At 45.0% G+C, this 25,365-nt stretch overlaps 1 pseudogene; it reads right to left on the bottom strand.

The window, feature by feature from the left end:
- Window positions 1-2,127: 2,127 nt before the first annotated feature.
- Window positions 2,128-25,365, bottom strand: part of LOC146775871 (oxysterol-binding protein-related protein 11-like) — a 37,037-nt pseudogene continuing 13,799 nt past the window's right edge.

A 25,365-nucleotide genomic window follows, 5' to 3' on the forward strand; every position in this document is an offset into this window, starting at 1 on the left:
CTGTTTTTTCCCTCCTCTTGACCCTGAAAAGGTGTTCCCTTTCTTAAGGCACTTTGACTCTGGGTGAGAGGGGTGATTACATATGGCACATGCGTGCCTGAATTTACAGGTGTCTTGGGCTCTAGTACAGGACTTCCTATTGAAGTCCCAGCACACTCCCTTTCGCTTTCCCCCTTTCTCAGTGGCCGACGCCGCCGCCCCGGGGTGCCCTGACCGAAAGGGCTGATGCGGCGGTGAAATGTGTGCCTTGCCCCAATTCTGAGCTGTACTGCCCATCTGCCCTGGGCCAAACTGATCAAACCAAGAAATAGAATCCACCCTGTCCCATGTGAGTGAAGGGTCAAACTCTTTCGCCTTCCTGAAGTTCATATCATATTCCTTCCAACCCACACCACCGTATTTATCATGCGTCATTGCCACCCTGCTCTGATAACATGCCATTTCCGCTTGCATATTAGGTGTACGTTCAGCCACTATGGCCATATAAACAGAAAATGCCCTTATCCAATTTGTCAATGACTCCTCTACCCTGAATCTAGACATTTCCGCCCGCCACTCACTGGGAAGCATCCAATCCTTCTGTCTCTTTGCATATTCCATTTCCCTGTTATCCATCAACAAGGAAAACATATTTACATACGCCCCAGCCCAAATCAATTCTTTCACGTCTTTTGCAACATGGCGCGCTAAATATTCCTTCCTGGAAGGTAACACCCCGGCGCCCAACAATGGTAAAGCCAGCTCCTTACCCGCTGGCTCTGCCGTCCTGGCTTTTCCACTGTCACTTTCCTGCAGCCCTGGCTGTGCTTGCTGGGCCTTCACCGTGCCCAGGCTCTGTTCCCCGCCCGGGGCCGCCATGATCTTTGCCACCATTCTTTGTGCCTCTGCCAAGGGATCGGTGCCCGCCGCCAAAGGCAACACCCACCCCTTTCCTAACCATGGAAGCACTGCCGCTATTTGAGTGGCTAACTCCAACGGGACCTGCCCTCCCCCTGCTGGTGATGGTACCGGGGCCACAGGGTTCAATACAGGAACATTGGGGCTTGTTGGGGGCACAACCGGGATGATACTTGGAACAACCGGTTCAGTCACAGGGGCCACCGGAACTGGTGCAGGTACAGGCACTGCTGACCCCGGGACGTTGGGCACTAAATCCGGAGTCTCTGGCACTGCTGGGAGCCCGGACGGACCACCCCCCCCCCCGGTGTCTCTAGAGGTTCCACTATTTTGGGATCCTGAATATTACCCTTCTTATGTCTAACCCTCTTAGGGAGAGCCTCCAATTCCCCCCTCGGTTTTGGGGGTACTATTGTCCGCTTAGGCCTCCCGGACGGCCCACCCTGATCCTCCACCTTCTGCCTGAGCTCAGCCAGGCTATGGCCCATTTGCTCCACCTTGCCCCACCTCCTAGCCATAGTCGCCATCCTACGCATCATTGCCTCTAGCATATGCTCCATGCGCGAACGCTTGGTTCCCCGCTTCCCTGACATGCTACGCTATGACCCACGCGCCTGTCCTTCAATACCCACTGCCCAACCTCAATTCAACAAGCCTTTTACCTGGAAATACACAAGCGACACAGTCTTAGCGCAATATAACAATCAAAATATTGTAGACACAATACCTGCCCCCCTTAAAACATACACATAAAATTGGTACACTGTATTTTCGGGGAAATGTGCCCCAAACAAACAAATTATAGCGAAATAATTAACACTGATTCACCTAAAAAGTACTCCAAATTAATATTGTAATACAATGCAGCCACTTGTATGCCCCCAGATGCTATACAGAGGCCCCACGAAAAATGCCTTGACTGTACCCACACAAGCGCAGGAGTTTTTGGAAGAAAAACCACCAATGGGGAATCACACCTATAACCCGAACATAAGAGCCCAGGACCGTAACTATCAGGCCACAATGACTAAAATGCACATAGGAAACAAAGGGGTTTCAATGTCACTCCCTCCCGGTCACCGTATGCCACACACAGCTGCTCCTCCCAACACTTCCCCACACCATTAGCTCAATAGTGACTAAAAACGAGCTCCGAACCCCAGCGCTCAGCCCCCCGGCCCCCCCCCTCGACGGATACCGTATCGGCGCGTGCGCGCTCCCTGCAACACCTCACGAGCTTCCCGACCACGATACCAGCGTGCTGAACCAAATCGCCGTACTCGTGCTGAACGCGCTGTTCCTCCGCCCAGGAAGATCGCGTAGCGGCGGAATGCCGTGACCCAGGACCACGCTGCCAGGCAGATCTCGAAGCAACAACACCGGCGCTGCACGGTCTCCTCTCTGTATCCGCGAACCGTCCCGGGGAACCTGCAGTAAAATAAAACAAAAGAAGTTAAGCAGCCTCCTAAGGGCTGCGACCAGATGCTGGGAGAGCGCGGGACAAAGAGACCGAGTCCCACGCTCCCCAGCCTTTTAACCTAATAAATGGGTCAGACCAGTTGTAACTGGTCTGACCCCCAGCCCCCCCACTCCCCCATGACCCGGAAGCGCTTTAATCGCTTCCGGGCCATGGGTCACCGCTGTGAGCCAATCCCGGACACGGCGCGCCCACCGCGTCATGATGACGCGGTGGTCCGCGCCGCTTGATGGACACGCAAGGGCGAGGGGGGGAGGGGGTTGGTGCCCCGCCATATTTGCGGCGGGGCCGATCCCGGCCCCGCCTTTCGATTTTGAAAACTAAGGTTTGTGATAGAGTTGGGTTGCAATCGAAAATCCTTAACTTCTGGAGTATATTTGAAATCTGGAAAATTTACCTGTGGATTATCTATCATTATATTTGCAAAAGAGGAAGTTAATTCAGCTGTCGATTCTCCTCCAGGATTAGTTCTACTGTCAAAAATCAGAGTATTGCCCGTCAAAACCCAACCGTAGGTGCGCTGAGCGTCCCAGGCTCAGAGGTTTGGCGGGTTCACTCCGCTTAATCCGCTCCTTTTCTAACTGACCATCTTCTGTCAGAGGGGTTTTTTGTGCCTCTATCTATTGACACAACATTGGCCATTAACAAGCTCTCCTAAGTGAATACATGTTTACCTGAATTCTTGATTGTGGCTAAAAAGCAGTAGCACTCGATATATGAAATTCTACTGAAGGCATTTCAGGATTTGAGTTTAGGTTGCCTCTGGTGCTTGAAAATACCAACTGGTGGCATACTTTTTCTGGTATTGTGCAGGATTATGTACACATGTATTTGAATTTATGAAAAGAAGTGTCCAAGTTGTTCTGGCTTAGGTGTGAAATAATGGATCTCAGAGAGATGTTGGAAGAGTTGGATTTTGTTTGCAAATTACTGAGCTGGGAAACCATTTTGCATGCATATGTCTTTGTTCATGCCAGGAGTATCTATGCAGAAGAGGGAGCGTGGTTGAAAGGGACAGCAAAGGGGGATTTGAAAGTGCATTAGTGATCTTTAAAGAGTTCAGTGGTGCCAACAAAATGTCAGTGAGATCATCCTATTTAACGAAGGGTTACATTTTTTATGTGACTAAATTTACCTGCATGGACTGCAAGGAGTAAAAGAAGGGACCAAAAATTGGAAAACGTTATGCATCATAGATTTTTTTTACCCCTAATGTGGTGCTGCTGTGTGGTGGAGGCAAGTCTGGTAAACTCGAAAGTGACATTTTAGATTGATAATGAAGCATGGTAGCATTGATGAATACTCAGATTAAAGAACGAGAATGATCACAGACAGTTAAGAATATTTGCTTTGTCAACAGTCTTTGGCGATGTCCACGCGAAAGGCATATTGACGGGCAAGGTGAGAAGTTTCTCATTCAAGTAATAAGGAACCTTGTAAGGCAGCCAAGAGAAAAGGAGGAAAAATAATATCAGCAATCGTCTAAAATTAGAGACTGCATAATTTACTCAGCTCTAAAATTGCTACTTGAATTTTCAAATCAATACGTTACTACACATAAGATTGCAGGTACAGTATTCGAAGAGCAGTTTTCAGCCAGGAGGAAAGAATTATGCCTCATACTGGAACCAGGAGCTAGCATTGTACACAGATCTTGAAATCCGCCCACATTTAACACAATGGACAACCGCTGTGTCTACAACAGCGAATAGTGTAGAGCCAAACGGATGCCACGACTAACCCAAGAAAGAGGGAGTGGGCGGGGTGGAAGAGAAGAGACAAGGGAGTACAGGGACAAAGAATAAGGAGTACGAATATAAAGAAAAAATATGAGAAGCACATATTGTAATAGAAAGACAATTCTTAGAGTCATTTCTGACCGGCAAGGACTCCAACCGTAAAGGGAAGGATATAAAAGGGATGGGGGGGGGGGGAGTAATAAGTGAACCCCTATCCCAGAGTGCAGTAGTGCACGGCACTCTCCTGCACGTGAGCTCATCTAACAGAGACTGGATTCAGAAGGGATATAACGTGCTGCATCTCCAACATATAATGCGGTATACAACAGGAAACAATACCATGCAACACAACAAAGCGTACTGGACGTAGGGTTGTGAGCCTGACCACATTCACAGCCATCTCCAAAGCTTCAAGTTGTTATCACAGCATCAGTCCAATCTTGTAGCACCAGGTTAATTGCTAGATCACAAGAGGGGACACCTCTCACCTACCCAGAGAGTGGTAATTTCCGGCTAAAGGGCAGGGAGTTACACAGAGGAGCTCCGCTGCGGGATTGTGGCCTGTGGTTCCATTTGGAGAGAGTCTACAAGCCATCCACCCTCTCGATTGAATGAAGATCAAACCCAGAGTTCCCATTAAACCCAAGAGGTCTTGTAGCACCTCTGCCTTCAGAAAACAAACCCAAATTCTAGTAAAAATACCCAAATGGAGAATAGGACACGTTACAACGCAAACGTTTACAAAGTATGCCTTTACAACGCGGTTTTTACATCACAACATCCATTACAACGCATGATTTTACAACGCATGCCATCACAATGCATTTTTAGAAACTACACTTACAACGCATTCCATTACAACGCATACCATTACAACGCATACCATTACAACGCACAATACTTTTATTGCAACAGCAGTGTAAGTGTTGGATAGTGTAGGGGTAAAAATTACTATTCCCACTCCAGTGAGTGCAACAGTAGGTTAAGTGTTGGATAGTGCAGTGGTAAAAATTACTATTCCCACTCCAGTGAGTGCAACAGTAGGGTAAGTGTTAGATAGTATAGGGGTAAACATGACTATTCCCACTCCAGTGAGTGCAACAGAAGGGTAAGTGTTGGATAGTCTAGGGGTAAAAATGACTTTTTCCCATTACTTACCTTATAATGAGTTGTAATGGCATTCTTTGTAGTGGCATGCGTTGTAATGGCATGCATTGTAGGGACTTGCGTTGTAATGGCATGCATTGTAGGGACTTGCGTTGTAATGGCTGCGTTGTAATGGCATGTGATGTAAAGGATGTTGCTTGTAATGACTACGTTGTAAAGGTAGTGCGTTGTAATGACTGCGTTGTATTGGTTGTTTCCCCCAATGGATCATTTATCTTGTAAATAAGTCTCTCTTGGCCTATCACAGTCACCATGTCAGTGAAAAAGTCCCCTAAGTACGGCATAGTCACAGACTTCCACCTCCTCAATATACCCATCTTTGTCAAACCTAAGGATGTTGTGAAACATTGTCTCCAGGCCGTGGTCCTTCCCGGGATCCCGGAGACGACATTCAAGATAACCATGACAGAAGTCAAATAAAACTTGTAGCAACAGGAACCCTTCATAGCTTAATGTATTGTTGAGTTATTGATGGAAAGGATCATAAGATGAGTAAGTTATTGTCCTTCTCCAAACTGCATCTCCGAAAGACAGAGATGGGGCTCAGGCCAATGTGGTGTACATGTTGAGGCATCCAGCGTTATTTATGTAATATTTTAACAAACTGTGAAATTTACTTCTGGCAAAATACTGGTTGAAATTTCCAATCAGTATTTTGCGACAAGTAAATAATTTCCTGAAAGGACCTATGTACAAATAGGTAAGTTAAAAAAATTCAGATTTAGACAGGGTCGGAAACCGACTTACCTCATTAATATTCATGAAGTAGGTCTCAAATTGAGACTCACTCTGATTGTAGACAATAACTGGCATGGTGGCCTACCGTAGTCAGCAGAACACCATGTTTCAAATTTTCTTATAATAAAGGGCCCTTTTTAAAATGCAGACAGTTGTCCTTAAAGGAAACTGGCTGCATTTGAAAAGAAAAGATTACTTTACTTTTGTTTGTTTAAGAGTTGTAGAAGTCCGGTGGACACCTACCTCACTCCACAACAAAAACAAACTTTTTTTTTTACATTCACAAAGGGGAATGGGTCCTATGAGGACTACTTTCCTCTTGCAAATGGGTTATCCATCCCAACCTGGGGTGGGGGTCATTAAAATTGCAATGTTTTATGATTGAGTTTAGTTGCAAAACATGGAAACAATACAAGCCATTTGGTATTTCGAACGGACGCCCCTTCCACTTACTGAATCGTTATTCATTTGGAATCGCATTTTAAGAGTTGGAAAACTTTTTCCGACTCCTACAATAGGGCTAGTACATAGCAAAACATATTTTAATGGTTGCAATTATCAAATCAGAGGATTTGCGACTGCTAAAATGCTCCATGCGTCTGAATTAAGGTTTCAAACTTGCCTCCATCAGACTCTCGCCGTTGTGGCCTAAGATAGTGGAGCACTTCTCATCTGTGAATTTGATTGAGAGTCGCACTTGCCAGTGCTGCCTCAATGACTTTGAAGTGGGACAAAGAACAATGATTCAATTCCCACATACGCTAGCAATAACACCTTTAATTTGACCCCAAGTCTTTGGATGCAAACATACGGGAGAAGGCGGCGGATCAGAAGATGGAGGTCCTATCACTGAATTTAGACAGTGAGACAGTTAAACATGTTACCATGTCTTGGACGTTTGCAGACCATATTCTATCTGCAAATCTTGGAAGGATTTAAGTAGCTTTCCACACAAAAAGTCCCAAAATGTTTTAATGGCCACCATAGATCAGTCCACCTAGTATATTGTTTTACTTAATCGTAGCATATCTTCATAATGGTGCATCAATGGGTGGACGTGAGTGCACGTTAAGCAGCGTATACACTGCTCTCCAACCATTTAACAGGATTGCAGGTCTCCACCATGTTTTGAGACTCTGTATAAAAGACATCCATACTTTCTACCACAGTGCACGTTTCTCAATCATCAGCCAGACCGGTGTAGTACCCATAGCATGAAACACCGGGCCTAGGTGCCCCAATGTGTGGCAAATAGTAAGAATACATATGCGTGCCCACAGGCTACCCAAAGTGGTTGCGGCTCATAGCTATGACATTTTGAGTCTTGTTGTTGTGGCCACCCGGGTCATTTGCGACCACCTCTCAGCCTTCCACACAAATGAAGAGTTGGTCAGACAGTAGAGTTTGTGCTATCTCAGCGTCAAGGTTACTCTGCCTGCACCCGCCGCTCTAAGGGCGGGAGCAGACCTATCTAGTGAGAAAGGTATGTGAAGACAAAACCAGTCTATTCATTAGCACAGCAATGATCAACCATGGAGAAATACAAAAAAAAAATATCGCAGGTGCTTTCTTCTGAGGCAGACAGAGAGTGAGACAGAAGAAATCGCATTTATGGCTCAAAATAGCTGCTGAATATAAAAAGGTGCTGTGAATGCTAAATTAAGTCATACAATGCACGGAGGGCTTCAGCTAAACATTTCTATTCCAACAGACCATCCTTTTAGCATTCGCTATACTATTTTATCACTTTCTAAAAGCAAATAACCTCTTACAGAAAATAAGTACTACTTCTGCTTTAACATGCAGTGACAATATTCAAAGATGCCCTCATCAATTAACATAAGGTCATTAATATCTTTCATCATCATTATTGAGACATTAGTGTCATGGATGGGCATCTTCTGCTTTGGGGTGAGAAAGGTGCTTTGGGTTTATAGACGGTGAAGTGAATGCATGGTGGTTGTGTTGTGTGACTGAAGTGAACGCTGTTGCCTGCAGCGAAGATGAGGTCAAGGGTGTGTCCTGCTCTGTGTGTCGGTGTGGTGACGAGTTGGTCCATTCCGATGCTAGCGAGGTTGTCACATAGGATCATGGGGTTTGAGTCGCTGGGGTTGTCAAGGTGGAAGTTGAAGTCTCCAATTAGTATGTAGTTCATTGATGCAATGGTGTGGGGTGCGATGAAGTTGGTGATGGTGGCGAAGGGTGTCCGGGGGCCGGGGGGGGGGGGTCTGTAGATGAGTGTTCCGTGGAGTGTGGTCTTAAAGCTGGTATGAATCTGGAAATGCAGGTGTTCTGCAGAGGGGAAGGTTTCCCTGGATGTGGTGAGGCGGAGGGTGCTTTTGTGGGCGATGGTGAGGCCTCCTCCCGGGTGGTTGGGGCGGACCTTCCTCTGGATCTTGTATCCATCTGGGATGGCGGTGTTGATGTCGAGGGCGGAGGCGGCGTTTGTCCAGGTCTCTGTGAAGAAGGCGATGTCGGGCGAGGGCGAGTCGAGTAGCTTCCAGATTTTCATTGAGTGTTTGTGTATGGAGCGCACATTGAGGAGGATGCATCTGAGGGTGTTGTTGGTGCTGGTGTTGGGGGCCGGGGTGGTGGTGGTGGTGAAAGTTTGGCGGTAGTGGAGGCAGGAGAACTGGCCGTGGGTTGTGTTCGGCGAGGCTTGTTGGCAGTCTCTTGGTCTTTCGGGGTTGAGTGCGAGGAGAGCGGCGGATTCATGGCGGTGGGAAGTTGTAGATTCAGGGGTCCTGGCGCTGGTCGTGGTCGGGTTGCGGACGGGCGCAGACGGGCTTGCCTTAGGCGCATCCGCTGCGTGCATCCGCTGCGCGACCACGCAGCAGCTGCCATTAAGTAGGGGAGGGGGAGGGACGAGCAGCTGGGAGGTGGAAGGTGGGATCGGATGTGGACAGGTGGGCGGGCCGCAGGGGCAGCAGCTGCGGGAACTGGAAACAGGGAGAAAAGCGAAGAATGGGCACTGAGGTGTAAGGAAAATAACAAAACCCAATACAATACCAGGAGTTACAACACAATACAATACCAGGAATTACAACACAAGACGATATCAGGAATTAAACCACAAGACAATACCCAGAGTTACAAGCCCCAGGGGGCGGACTCAGGCAGAGGCAACAGAAGGAAAGACTGGCAGACTGCGATCTCGAACACCTCCCAGGAGGTGGATTGGAGGCTCAACGGCGGTGAAATTGGCACGGAGCTGCTGGGGAGAGAGTATGCCTTTGACCAAGGGTCAGAGGTCTTATCTGTCTGATCTATATCCTTTGTGTCAATGACCCTTCTGACTCAGGGTAAGTATACACTCCTACGCTGCAATTAGTGATCTTTATGGTAATTGGGTGGAGCAACATACACCAGGGTAAGAAGAAAAGAGAGTGTACACCTGCCAGACCATCCCCTAGGAAGCCAGGCATAAGCTTGGGATCCACAGATGAAATAGACGTTTTGGGGTAAGTCAGAGGGGGACAATTGATCGTGCTGAGTGGGTAGGTGAAATTGCATTTACTTTCCCCCACCTCTATCTCCCCCTTCCCCTTGACGCAAAAGGTAGCTGTTAAGCTGACCACAGACACCGGTATTGGTTTGTCCTTAGTGACATTACGGTCTTGGAAAGATTGGAAATACACAGAGGTGTTAAACTTCCCGAAATCAGCCATTTCCATTCAAAGCCATGTATTGTTCTTCGCCTTATCATATTTGCTCATACAGGAGTCTGGGGACAAAGTACTAGAGATATTTTGACCTGCCATACCTATAGGAGTAAACCCATGATGAAAATGTATATGATCAACCACAGTGCGAGAATCAGCAGATGTCATAAACTGACTAGACTGGTGAAAATGGCAGTGTACCATGACAAATAGTTCAAACCATCCCTCACAACTTCCTAGGTATGACAAAGGCATGGACAACAAATTATCGCTTTTGTGAGTAACTGAGGGGAGCAATCCACAGACCCAACAATTTGTTGTGTTAGACACATTATGAGCTTGGTGCAACATTTGTATAAAGACATTATCAGTGTAAGTCTTTCGGTGCTTCCCTTTGTGAGGAGTCAAAGTAACAAACATGTGTTCAGGGGGAACAGGTGTTGTCCCAGCCAAAGCGCTTACAGGATACTTTCCTCCAAAAACCTAGATATCCAGAACTCAAATATCAATGCAATTGCAATTATGGATGCAAGAACTATTTTACTTTTTGTGGACTAATCCCGCTCGAGGGGCGGAGGTGCGAATTGGTGTTCTTCCTCAGTAATGGGCCGACCAAACAGATACATGGGAAAGGGAATGCAATGGAGCTGATGACAAAAAGGGGCAAGTGTTTCCCATGTCCGTATGAGCCTCACTGGTAGACTCCTATTGTTCATCAACGTTGGCACTGTTATGCACCGGCAGTGGAGCTGCTCAGTCCTGTCTCGCGATGAATCCCACGTTGTCCAGGATAATGTACCCCCTTCCAAGGAAGCACCTTTGATCTATCCTGTCCAATGTCCCAACAATGCACCACCTCGCCTCTCCCTAAACTACTGTTGGTACAATAGGCAAAGTACACCCTGACTTGCGCAGTCCATCCCTGCTAATCTGACTTCTCCTTTCGGTGCACTGTTCCTCCATCCGGGTGCAAATTGTACCTAGCTACTCCAGGCACAGAGTGGTCAGTAAAAAGGGGCTTAGACACAGAGGGGCCAGTGGAAAGGGGCTCTTGAATAGCCTTGATCCCAGATGGCACTGCTGCCTTTAGTACCTCATTATTTTTGGCCTCCATTTGGGCCCACGTAAGCTTAGCATCCGAAAAGGAGACGAATCGTGGGACTTGCGCCCACATTTGTTCCCTTTTCCTTCCTTGACCCACTGATCACAGGGCAAGTGAAGAGGCACTCTACGGCAGTGTTGACTATGAATCCAGTTCTTTCGGCCTGTGACCTTTACCGCTGTGCAGGTGGCAAGAAGGACCTGGAAAGGTCCCTTCCACCGGGGCTCCAAATTCTTTTTCCGTTGAAAATTCTTTATTAAGATAAAGTCACCAGGCCGAATATCATGCCGAAAGTGAGTCCTGGATCTGTTGCTGAATAGAACGCAGACTTTTAATTAATTTATACAGATAGTCTACTAACAGACGATATTCAATTCCGGAAAACCTACGCGGACACAGGACGCCCCGGACATTTGCCTGGCGTCCGAACACAACCTCGTAGGGTGACAATCCTATCCTAGAGTGTGCTGTTGTTCTTGTGGACAAAAGGGCTACTGGTAAAGCATCTGGCCACTGCAACCCTTTGCTCTCCTGAATCTTTGCCAATTTCAGTTTGAGAGTACTATTGTACTTCTCAACCAAACCTGCTGACAGGGGGTGGTTTGCAGCATGAAACTTTTGTCTGATATGTAGTCCCTTACAAACTACCTGAATAACTTTGGCATTAAAATGATTTCCGTTATCACTCCAGATCAAACGGGGCAAGCCAAAGTGAGGAAAGAGATCAATGACAGAAAAGAATTTAGCAGAGGAAGGAATCATTGTCAAAAGGGAAGTAATGTCAGGGACCACCGGGAACTGAGGAACTACTATTTTATTAACTGTGCGCAAGTCAATCACAAAACAATAAACATCTGGATGATCATCAGAGGAACCCAAAGGTGCCCTCTTAAGAATGGGAAGAATAGGGCTATTACACACATTAGCAGTCGTCTCTTCAACAACTCCTGACTTAATCAAGTCCTGTATAATTTGCAACAAAGCTCGCTCCCCTGCTTGCGGTATTTTGTACTGAGGGATACGAGGCAAAATGGCATTGTCTTTAATTGTGATGGAAACTGGGGGTCCTACGTCCATGTCACCCGTTGCCCACAAAGTGGGCGGCACATCCTTAAATTCAACAAGGAGGGGCGCATCTTTGGACAGACACTGTTTGGCACTGACCACATTCGGGTCCATTTTCATGTAAACGACTTCCGGGGAACAATAAATGGTAGCATGCAACTTCTTTAACAAATCCAAACCCATCAAATTTTCTCCGCAATTGGACGTCAACAAAAATGGCGAATCCACAGTAAAAGGACCTATAGTCAATGTAAGAGGTGTGGAAATGGGGCTCAGAACCGGTACACCAGAAAATGCTACTGAAACAATATTATGGCCAGACAGTGCTGCCTGGGGACTAACTAGAAATAGAGCTATTCATTGCACCTGCATCCACCAAAAATTTCTTAGCTGAGCCATGCATATCCGCAGTAACGTAAGGACCATGCTGATCTACAGGGATCTGAACTGGTCCCTCACTCTGTCCCTGGCTGTCCTAACTGTGAGACATTTCAGTCACCTCGTCTATGTCATAATCATCATGATAATACTGTCCACCCTTATTGTCATCGAAGTAGTTACTATCCGGACTATCCTGTGAGGTTGCGGCATGCTGAGCTCTGTCCTGTCCACCAGCCCTGCGACCCCGTCCACAAGAACCTCGTCCTCTAGGGGCCGCGACTTTCTGCAACAACACCGGACACTCGCTACACCAATGTCCCTCCTCCTCACAATATGCCCACTAATTTGGCCCTACAGGCATAGCATTCCGGCTAATATGCAGAAGCTGTCGGTCCGAACCACCACATCCTCTACCATTCCCCCGAGAAGCCTCTACAACAACCCCTTTGTCTTCAAGTCTTTATGCTTTTTCTTCATCTTCTCCTTGTCCTCATTCTCCCTATGATCAGAATACTGTGCCATTTTTAAAATAACAGAAGGAGAAGAAGTGGACCAAGTACTTTCAGAAGCCAGCAACCGAGTCGTGATCTTCAGAAGTAAGTTCGATACAAACCTATTAGCAAACAATCGGACACCTCCATCAAGAACCCACTGTAATCTAGAAATACACCTTCAAACTGAGTGAAAAAATCTGACACACTCTCGTCTTTCTTTTGACGACAAGTTGAGAGCTTGTCCCAATCTATTTTTCTCGGCGGGATGAGAGAATGTATATAAGTGATAATACGGCCTGGCAAGTATCTCTGCACTAGGCTTCTCACCAGGCTTTCTCTCCTGATCCCATGCCTTTATTTGATCACAGGTACCCCCCAATTCCCCAACATGATCTTGCGTGTGAACTTGTCTCCAAATATCAACTGGAACCAACAAACCAAAGAACATTTCAATATCCACAAGAGTCAAATCCGTCGAGGATGCAGCCTCACTCAATTATTTATAATATGCTTTTGGGTTTTTCCTAGGGTCAGGCAGCGGAGTCTTAAGGGATAAGACTTCACTCTTTTTCCATGGAGTGTAAACCCACTGTTCTTGGAACCAGGCCTCTACCCGTGGTCTAGTCACATTATCATGCTGATCTCGCAGCTCCGGTATTTCGGGATGATATATGGGGTGGACCTCCCTCATCGGAAACTGGGATACTGTCTTCGGGTACGTCTCAAACAGCCTACTCCGATAAGCGACCAATGTTTCGACATTACAAAAAACTTTACCAGGTGCCATATCAGCAGCATATACATGATCCCTAATGTCATAAATAATCTGGGGTGCTACATCAGTGAAACACTGTTCCCACAGTCCAATCAAAGTAGCCGACATGTGCTTAAGGGCATGCTGCCGCACAAAAGGCTCATAATCTTTCATCATACTCCACACATCTTCCACACTCTAAATGGGGTTACAAGCCCACTGGGCGGCCTGATTGGCTACCACCTTTTTCTCTTCATCTCCCACATCTGATCGTATCAATGTCTGCCCCATTTGCTCCCTGGCTGTCGCCCAGTCTCCGTCCCCTAGTCCACGTACAGGCGTCCCACTAATCAATAAAGTCAGGGGATGGAAGAACAGGGTGGGAGTAGCAACAGAAGTAACAGCCACCAACGTCGCTGCCGACTTCGTCGTAGGTGTAAGGGCTAGCGAGAGAGATGCTGAAACGATAGGCATAGCGGGGAGACTGGCAGCCATCGTAGCTGCAGAAGGCGAAGTCAAAGAAAGGACAGAAGGCGCTGTGGCCGAAGCAACGTGATCGGTAGCAGAGGGAACAGAAGCAGAAGCAACAGAGACAGAGAGAACGGATGACTGAGGCTGTGGCACGGCAGGGTATATTCTCTGCGGGGCATATGGAGGTGGCGGTCGAATATCTAACAATTCCTCCACAAAGGTGTTGTTCCCTTCTCGGGCAACATAAGACTTTTCACATTGTAATCGGAACCTCCTATCTGCACACTCTATTCCTTTTTCTATATTTTCTCTATCATGCGCTACAGCTTTCTGGGTCACTGTTTGCATCCTCCCCTCCTGGGCCTCTTTCTCTGCTTTCACTTGTCTCTGTTTAGCCTCCTTTTGCCATGTTCTGAGGGAATCAAACATTGACTTCCTACTCCTTTTTGCGAACAATTTCTTCTGTAGAAAATTAATTTTCTGTTAATCATAAGTGCTGGTCAACGGCCACTGCAACTTGGCATTGTCCCTTGTATATTTGTGCCATAACGTACTAAACATAATAGGGCCAAGGCCATGTTTTACATACATATTGAAATTCTGAGTGCCTTCTGGAGGTGCTGGCTGACTTTCTTCCAATCAAGCATCAACAGAACAACAACGACAGCCCAAACAAAACAACATACTCATACAAGGCACTTTAAAAAGAAAACAAGTTCACTACTTATGCCTAACAGATAATTTCAAATATCTTTACCAAAGTCGGTCCTCAGACCTCATCAAATACAAATCAAAGTGGTACCATGTTCATAAAGAACTCAAACAAATTCAAGCGCCTGACCGAAGACCGTCCTCAGACCATAGCAAATACAAACCAAAATGGCGCCATATCCAAAAGAACCAAAGGAAACTCATCTGGTGCGAACAGGTAAAATGAATGTATTCTTCACTGCCGACTCTTTGGACCAAACGGTCAGATCCAAGGGTTTCACCATTCTGGACCTCAGTCGGGATGATCGCTGGACGAGGCACCACCCAGTTGGGGCAGCTGTGAGTTTAAGACTCTCTCGTGCAGGGATCCCCAGTCCGCCCGTCCGACCCGATGCAGCCCGACCTCCAAACCTGTTCGCTGGCGAGGATAGGTCACCCGATGGAGTCCCTGTTCAGGCGCCAAATGAAGGATGTGGCCCAATTAGGCCACCCGGATCATTTGCGACCACCTCTCAGCCTTCCACACAAATGAAGAGTCGGTCAGACAGTAGAGAATACAAACCAAAGGTATTTATTAAAGGTACACTTGAGTGGAGTCCGTTCTGACCAGCCTCTTTGGATTGCTGCAGAGGTACTGACCTCTGCAAACATGGCAACATATAATGTACATCTTCAGGACCAATAAAAACACGCACCACCTGGAAATTTCCAGTTGGTAGCTGATAAACAAAGGAGATACAGAAGGATTAGTTGCGATCCTGTGATTGGGTACGTCCTATCTCAGCATCAAGGTTACTCTGCCTGTGCCTGCCGCTCTAAGGGCGGGAGCAGGCCTATCTAGTGAGAAAGGTATATGATGACAAACAAGTCTATTCATTAGCACAGCAAAGCTCAACCTTGGAGAAATACAAATAAAATCAGCTGCTTTCTGCTGAGGCAGACGGAGAGTGAGACAGAAGAAATTGCCATCATGGCTTAAAATGGCGGCTGAATATAAAATGGTTCCACGAATGCTAACTTAAGTCATACAATGCATGGAGGGCTTCAGATAAACATTTCTATTCCAATAGTTGCCTCACCTCAAAATACATTTTTAATTGTAGACTATCCCTCACTAGTAACCTATGAATCAGTAGCATCAGCATATGAAAGATGTCAAATCTGGATGTAATGTCCATTTTATCACTTGAATTCCCTCTCAGAGCAACATTCTGAGTGCTGCACATTACAGAAAGTCAGCTGATGCTTTCTGCAACAGTGCCTCTATTTCATCTTGGACTATATTTTTCATCTCTAGTTAACCTGTACATCTAGATATTTTAAGTTGCTGTGGACCCACAGGGATAAGGCCTTTTTGAGTTACCCCTAGTGTAGGTGATGAGGGAAAATACCTCATTCATATCTCAGTTTATTCAGTATCCCAATAGGGAGGAACAACTGTATATAACTCACGTCAGTGTTATAACAAAGGAGACCGGTTTTGACAGTCAGGAGACTGACATCAGCGTAACAAGTATTTACCGTTCACTACCTGCTGTTGACATCCCCTCTATAACACCACTCTTATTAACGGATGCAGCCAGAAGCTTTAGGGCAAGCAGGAACAATAGTCAAGATAAGGTTGCCTAACTGGGAAGTGTCAGATCAAAAGTCCCTGAAGCTTGCCTTCTTCCCAGTGGCCATCCTACATGCCCCCGGGCCTCCCAGAGTTCCGCTTATGAACTTTGAGCGGATTGAGTGTGATTGCTTGATCCACCCCTCTAGGTCTTTTGTGTGTGATCATTTTAAGTCTGCTCAACTTAGTCACTCATTCCATTGTTACATTATTGTACTACTTCCGCACTCTGTATCTATTGAGCTCAAAGTCCTAATGGGGAAATGCAAGGCCTTTGAACCTGCACAGGGAATGACCAAGCATGGCAAGGAATGAAGAATTCCAATAATTGCACTCTAAATGAAATCCACCCCCTAATTGAGGTCAAATCAATTATTGGAAACAGAAGTCCCCACCCCAAGACAAAAAAGAGGATAATAGGAATGCGAAGCAGGCACTGCACACACTTCCCAGCATGTTTAAAAGTAAAGAAGCCAGGAGTGTCACCCATAAGGCCTCTACTACAAGTGAGATAGGTCTACCAGCCCCTACAGATCAACCACCTCCCTTGGTTAACCCAGGAATATTCCCCTAGAGCCCACTGTCTTCTACAGGAATTGGGTTGTGAGCCTGGAAACAAGCGAGGAAGCTCCTCCTACATGTGAAGTAACATCAATGTTATGAAGGAGGAACTAGTGGCTCTCAAAACTTTGGTCCTATAACTGACAGGTCTAGTGAAACAGCTATTGGGGGCATCTGAGGTAATTAATAGCAATAACATGGATAGGATGGAAGAGCCCAACTGTGAGAGACCCATAACGGGAATGTTCCGTACAAGGGAAGGTGGGGAATATGGTCGAAACCAGCCATTGACACAATTTCTAAACCAGATATGTTACGAGCCAGTTGAGGATCCAGTCACATGGGCACTAGTGGTAAAGGGCACCCACCTAGCTCAGGCTTCATTATTTACAAAGTTAAGTTTATGGAGGGCAGGCATAATGACACACTGGCGGGAAGGAGGGCCCCTGAGACCATTGACCCACGGAGGGACTCTACTACTCCTTCTCTCTTTTTTCCCTGATAAATGTACCCAAGCTCAAAGCATCTATGAACTTTGAGTCTGTAGACTGTCTGAAAAACAAAGTCATCCACCGGGTTTACTATGTCACGCCAGAACATGAACTTCTATTGGAATTCTCAACGGCATATTATCAAGCCCATTATCGCGCTCTAGCGGCAGTTTTCTGCCGCTAAACCGGCGATAATTTTTAACGTAATATGCCCCCAGGTCCCCCTCCATCTCTCCCATCGCAAGGGGCCCAGATTGCTACACTTCCCCACTCTATTTCCACTCCTCATAAATTGCACCTCAGGTTTTATGGCACAGCAAAGAAAACCGTCCCTTGCGGGTTCTCCATTGTCTCCTGGAATGTGGCAGCCCTAACCTTCAAAACAAAGCTTAACTGATTGGCGCTTCTTTGTTGATGGTTTTGATATCTGTCTATTTCAGGAGACGTGGTGCACCACGCCCATATTTAGAGTTGGGTTCCTCAATTTATCTATACCAGCAACTACTAATCCACGTCGCTAACCTTCTGGTGGACTAACCGTCTGGGTGAGGCTGTCACTTAATTGCAAAATAGATAGAGTCCTGATTGATTCCCATGACATCCTAGGGCTGTGCTTTAGCTCAGCTAAGAACCCAAACGTTGAAAGTTATAATGTATACGCGAGAGGCATCCAAGTAGGAAGGCAGTTGGATACAGTGCTGAAGCAGGAAACTCTTGGGGCACCTAGAAATCACTCTGCATACTTTATTGCAGGTGGTGATTTGAACACCACATTTGAACCCCTGAATAGGGAGAATGCAACGCTGGCCGGAGATGAGGATGAACGATGGACCATCCCACAACTTAACTTAGCCCCAGTTAAAAAGTGGACAGAGGCTGCCATCAGCTCAAAGCCTTCACTCTAGAATATGATCTATGGGCACTAAATGGTAGAACTCAATCAGACTGCAGAGAAGTGCCCTGTATGACAAATACCCGGGCAGCATCACCAATCCCCTAGACAGGAAACTATATGTCCAGTTCAGAGTAGGCTCTCTGAGACTCAAGTCATCTAGCTTAAAATGGCCTTCTCATTCTGAGACCTCTTTGACTTGGCTGAGCTGTAAAAGGCACATAGAAAATATTGCCCATGTTCTGTTTGTTTGCATGGCCTACTTGCACCCTGGGAAGACTTGGATGAGGCCTTTTACCAAACTGTAGGCACAAGGAACTGTGCAACGGCCTTGAGTATTTTACAATCGGACTCTAGACCCTTTATGCTTGCGCCGTTGCTAAGTTCCCGGGTTGGATGCTGGTCAATAAGACGCAACACCCTAGCAGTTGCTTAGACAATTTGCACCTTATCGCATATTTTGCACACACCCAGTAGTGTAGCACTTAACCCCCATTGCACCATTGCTGTTCTAGAGATACCCCGATGCGCCTACATGTTGCTTACGGAGATGCGTTGCATAGCTAAGCATTTGTCATCACAGTATAGTCTGATGCTTATAATGACTGTGCATGCTGCCAGTTGGTGACTGCCATAGCTGATGTGATGACACTCCTGAGAGTGAACTCTGCGCCTTCCCTTCGTTGCACTTTATTTCGATTAATTTTAATTGTGATGCAGTGTGATGCTACTGCCAGCAAAGTATGGATGGGTCCCAATATCGAGCCTCTAGGCCTGGCTGTCCAAATTGAGAATTTCCTGGCACTGGCATTGGCCACCCTACATTTTTTTATGTTGATTGTATATGTCGTCTTTAATGTGAACTGTAATAATAACTGTGCGGCTTTGGTCTCAAGGGCCCACGATCGATCCGAATCTGTTACAATCTTGTTTAGGATATTGGTGAACTGATTAGGTTTCCTGTAAGTTGCACCCCACATGAATTTTGACAAGTGGTACAGCCCATTTCAGCTAAACAAAACCTGGAAAGGCTATGGGGCCAACACTGACTTTGCAGTTGGGTCTTTTCCACATACTTCATACACTGTTTGGCCAATGTTGCAACCGCAGAAGCAACTCACATTTATTCCTCTATTTTTCAGAATTATTTTCCCGAACTACAATATAATCAGGTGCTGAATCTCAATGAGGGTATCTGGGTGCTTAAAACGTCCAAACCACTGGCATGCTTTCGTATTTCAGATAACAATACACACTCATTCACCACACTCTCCTGTGGTCGTGGGAAGTCTGAGCTCTTATATATATCAGTCCAAAGCTGATGTGTATAATAGACTTGTCCACAGTTCAACTTGGAAATGTAACCCTTGATCTATGCAATTTCTTCTCCATTGTAGTTCATCATATTTAGGTCAGGCATTAGCCAAGCCCTTTTGACTTTATTAAAACTGTACATGTTATATACTTGCTCATAGAAGTTTTTAGCCAGACTTACTCATCCATTGGTATGTTGCTGTCTTATTTACTTTTTTCTTCCACCTACTGCCACATACAGTATGGGGTGGTGGAAAGGCCTCCTTCTTCAGCCACTGGCTAACTTATGGGAACGGAGGCATTCCGCCCTTTGACCAGAGCACATCCACACACAAAGTAGTTCCCATCAGCGCCAGGGACTGCTTTAGCAATGTGTGGTTTTTGAGACCAAAAATATTTTTGAACTTAGATAATGCTTCATAATATTGTCGAGGGAGGGGCCAACAATAAAGCTTTATTGGGCTCTGACAATAACGTTTTACAAAAACCATAACAAAGCAAAAAAAACAAAAAACAAGCATTGACATAAATTAAAAGGCTGGTAGCCAAAGCCAGACCAATTGTCTTTGGCAATTGGACAATGCTCTTTTATACTTATATAATATATAAGAGATTGGGACTTCCCACAATTAAAGGGTGTGCTGAGTGATTGCGCAATATTTTTACCATGTTACAACTATGCCTGCACGAGTATTGGGTAAAGGCATTATTTAAATACTGACTACTTTAAAATAAGCATGTGCACTAGTAAACACAAGAAACAAGCATTGGCAAAGCCAATAGGAATGGCATCGGCTGCTGAACTTTTGGCATTGACAATGCTTATTTTTTTTATTAATGATTTCTGTTCAAAGGCATGCTTTGTATGAAAACAAGCATTTTCTAAAATCCAAAATATAAACATTTTTATATAGAAGCACACATTGCATCTGTAGTTACTGGCACTGAAGGGAGTGACTTATTATGAGGATGCCCACCTCGTGCAAGAGCAGAATGCCATCACTCACAGTCAAGGGCTGAAATGCCCCTCGCTATATGCTGTGGTGGGCAGGAGCAAAATGTGAATGACACTAAAATAGACCAATGGATGAAGAGAGCTGACTGAAAGCCACTGTAAATAGGTATGTATATTATATATATTCTTTATAAAAACAACAGGTCTTTGCTAATTCAAGACCTTAAAACAGTGTGTCTTTGTTGATCTGCGGCAGTGACTGACCACCTGAGCTAAACTACATCCGGGGAGTTTGCTGATTTCCCTTTGAGAGTGATAGAAATGAGGCACCTCATTCCTTCAAAAGCCCCAGCATGGCCTGCTAGGGCTGGAGTCAAGACTGGGCCTGCCTTCAGACAGGCGATCAGCCATGACCATGAGTGGAATGTTTTTAACAGACTCCATTCTTTGTTTCCCCACAAATTTTCCATCTGTTCTTGTTTAATGTAGCATGCAGTCCTGTATACGTGATGCATACCAGGTCTCCTCGTTCAGGTTGTCATTCCAGTGTTTACCGCAGTTGTGTACCTGCCAAGAATGTAATAAGGTAGGAGCTGTGTAACATTCCCTGCTGCTGAGAGAGACAAGTGCTTACTGGCACGCAGGGCCCGAGGTGGTAAGAGGATAATCAGCCCGGCTTCAGAGTCCTCTTCGCCACCAGTCAAATAGTCCGAATGAGACCAAATCAGTTCAAAGTTGTGCTAAATAAATCTTTTCATTAAATCCAATGGATCTAATGTGTATGTATGTGTTATTATTTACACACCACAAACCTGGACGGAGAGCAACAGATAGGACAGGGAAATAATTAAACATCATGCACCAGTGCAGAGAGGCGGTGAAGCAGAAGGGAAAGAGCACTACTCATTAAAAACACAACAAGGCCGGTGGTGACCGAAGTGTCCTTCTCAGTGTCAGGTGAGGAGCTCCTTATAGCAATGGGTCTTAAAGTCCTTTCAGGCCTGACGGAAGAATAGGCAGCCTTTTAGCCTACTCTTATCTGGCCTTTTAAGTTACAAGAAGGTATGATTTACTCAGCAAAGGGCCGAAGTCTCCATGACGTCCAGTCAGGATGTAGGCCTATCAAAGGGTTGCTATCAGCTCTTGTTAACACGCGAGAGGAGCGTCGCATCAATTTCAATGGCTAACAAGCTGCTCTGACTGTTCTTGATCTCGCTACAGTTGTTACCCAGTGGACCCGTTTTTCGCAATTCAGATTAACGGAGTGGTTTGGGACACTAAATTGGATTAGCTCACTTCTCTTTAGTAGGACTCAATAACTTCTCGTGGATTCTTTAGAATCATTTACTAATGGTTTCCCCCAAGACTTTGCGCTCCCCCCCCATAGGATTAGATTCTCCATACATACACTTCCACCTGTAGGCCCATGACACACAAATCTACATGTGTCTAGAAAATGAAAGAATCTCAATCAAGTGTGACAATCTTCCGAGATAACATCTTACAATGGAGCAGATCAAATGTCCTCTGCCTAAACCCAACAATACCTCAAATCCTGGACCCAGGAAGACAACACTTCACCTCTTTTCCTTTCACTTTGCCTCCTAATTTAGTGGACTCCCTCTTCCACTGAGAAACCTAACACCACTGTGCTCATATTCAATTCAGATCGCTCACCCTCCCTATAAATAAACAAGGTTGTCAACATTGAACTCTACACACTATAAAACATTCTCCTTCATCTACAAAGCTCCCACTGATTGAGCTAACAAGGTGTCCTATCTTGGTGCTTTTTCTATTGCAATGTGACCCTCATCGGCCTCTCAGACTGTGTTACCTAGATTCCAGATCCTGCTCTGAAATCAGCTACCAAGATTTGCCTAAACATATGGAAGTTTGATCATGCTGAACCAGTGTTGTATTCTCAAGCCAAATAATACTTTCAGTTAGCTGTCGCTTTAAGGCATGCGACATGTGTATTTTCATGTAAGCCCCAGGTTCTATTTGGAGCCTCCAGGGTAAACAATTCTATTGTAAGGGTCAGTTACACCTGGACCCTCACCTTGATGGATGTTATGATGCTGTGCTGGTAATAAATTACCCATATCAAACATTATAGCCTGGATCTTTTCTTAATATTTGGCGACGAGTGGCTCAAGAAGAAACTCCTGCCTATCTCCAGCACGGGAGCGGAGTATTTCAACCCACGTTAAATTTTTATTTTTATCTTGGATGTTTTCAATTTGGATTGGTGCTGTGATTTTACATGTATAAGGATTGGTGAGGAATACGAGGAGAAGACGACAACTTCAATCACTTTGCACCGCTTGCAGGCACTTCGTCTTTGAAAGAAGATTCATGGCTGCATCTAACTTTATTGAGATCGCATCGTTGGGAAGCGATGGTTCACATGAGTAAAGATTTGTGAGGAGTACAAGGAGAAGACATACGGCAACTTGGATTGTTTTGGCACCGCTGGCAGACATTTGTTTTTGAAAGAAAATCGATCTGCACAAATTGGCTTGAGATTGCATCTTTTAAAATGACTGTTAGCGCTCATCGCCTTTGACGCCTCGTTCCAATGTCCGCGCTACTGCCTTACACAACCGCATTCTCCCCTAGAACCAACCTTTAGTTCCACACGTAGCTGACGGCGCTGACATCACCGCGCTAACGCTACGTGTACATCCGGCGGCCATCTTGCGGTTACCTAGCAACGGTCACATTTCATTACACGGGAGAGAAATTCGGCAGCAATCGGCAGCAGCAATTACTAATTATTATTGCAAATGTGTACTAGCATTTAAATAGACAACCTTTAAGAAGGTTTTCACGCTTATTTGCTCATTTTAAGTGTATTTTGGTGCCAACCTTTTGTCACATCATTTCAGAAGACCCCTCACACGTGAGTCAATATATGCTACATCTTGTTTTTTTTGGTCTTTCTTCTTTTCAAAGATCTAAATAGTGCATAATAATACTGTTTACTGACTTTTGAGGAATACATTTAATCAACTTTATTGGTACACTTTACAACAATACTGTTTGTGGGGAAGTGTTTATTCTTACAATATGCAATTTGAAGCTCCAGCTAAATTTCTTCAAAACAAAGTTGATCCACCCATACCTTGGCCAAGATGGAAAGAGGAGTTTATTAATTACATGAAGGCCATAGATGGAGAACGTATGGGTGCTGAAAGGAAGAAAAGCATATTACTTCACTGCCTTGGCTCGGAGGGCCAAGAAGTTTTCAGAACTTTACCTCAAGTTTCCCCTCAGTCTGGACAAGGAGATAATATGAATGTGTATGTAGAAGCCTTGACTAGGTTAGAAAAAAAATTCAAACTGACTTCCAACATTGCCCTGAACAGATTTAAATTTTATACCAGGGCACAGAAGGATGATGAATCTTTCGATGATTTTCTTACTGCCTTGAGATCTTTAAGCTTACACTGTAACTTTGGCAACATTACTGACGAAATGATTCGGGATCAGATTATACTTCATGTAAAAACAAGAAAATACAAGAAAACTTATGGGTCATGGGTGATCCCAAACTAGATGAAGCAATACCTATAGCTAAATCTACAGAGCTTTCAGAAAAATGGATGGACATAGTAAGTTGAAAATCTAATAAGTCCACCTCTGAGGAAGAAATATGTGTTGTCAAATCAAAAGGAGAAATAAAAAATCCCAACGTAATACAAGGGAAACCCAAACACAATTACAATAACTTTTTTTGGAAGAAAACAAGATCACCCTAATAGTTTCTTTGCTTGCTATAGATGTGGGAGCAGATCACATATTGCCTCTTTTCAAGGATGCCCGGCAATTAATAAAGAGTGTAAAGTTTGTGGCAGAATGGGACATTTCAGCAATGTCTGCAGGGATAGACGTTTCAACAATCAAGCACGCAACGTGTCCAGTGCTTCTGATACAAATAAAGTTACTAGCGTTAATGAGAGCCAAGACTCTGACAAAGGTTTCGTTGTGTCCATCACACATGCGGGTCCTGAGAAAGGAAACCATATGAAGTCTCCCAAATGTTCATTTGATGTTTTAGACACCGACCTGGAGCTCATGGTGGACTCGGGTTCGCCGTGGACAATTATTAGTAATAAGTACTTTAATGAAAAATTACAAAATCTCTGTAAATTAAGGATTTGCGGCAATCTGACATCTACGCTGAAAGTTTTGACGGTTCAAAAATTGACATGGAAGGTTTTTTTAGAGTACCTTTAGGATTTAAAGGAAGGTCTGCTCATATTAAATTGTATATTGCAACCAAAGGGGTAAATGTGCTAGGCTGGCGAGATCAGTGGGAACTAGGTATTATTCTCAACCCACGTTTCAAAGATCCCATTTCCCTATGCAATGAGCAAGACATGCTCACGGTCACAACAGTAAATCAAGTAGCAGAACACAAAAATATTATGTCATATATAACACACAAATATGACAAGGTATTCTATGACAAATTAGGAAAGTTAAAAGATTTTTCACATAGGATTGTACTAAAAGATAAAGCCATTCCAGTCAAACAAAACTTAAGAGGGGTACCGATCAACGTCAGAAATTAATCAAAAGACATGTTACACGACCTTCTAAAAGATAACATTATTGAACCTATTGAATCTGCTGAATGGGTTTCACCCATAGTTTTAGTACGTAAGCCTGATCAAAAATTGCGTGTGTGTGTTGATTTAAGAGCCTTAAACTCCAAAATTATAATAGATTGTCACCCTCTTCCAAACATCAATGAACTTGTCTCGTTGTTTGATGGCGCTCAGATCTTTTCGACGCTCGATCTAAGATCTGCGTACCATCAAATTGAGCTCACAGAGGAGTCAAAAATGTACACAGCGTTTATCACACCATT

The sequence above is a fragment of the Triturus cristatus genome, chromosome 12 (genome assembly GCF_964204655.1).
Source record: "Triturus cristatus chromosome 12, aTriCri1.1, whole genome shotgun sequence".
NCBI lineage: Eukaryota > Metazoa > Chordata > Amphibia > Caudata > Salamandridae > Triturus > Triturus cristatus.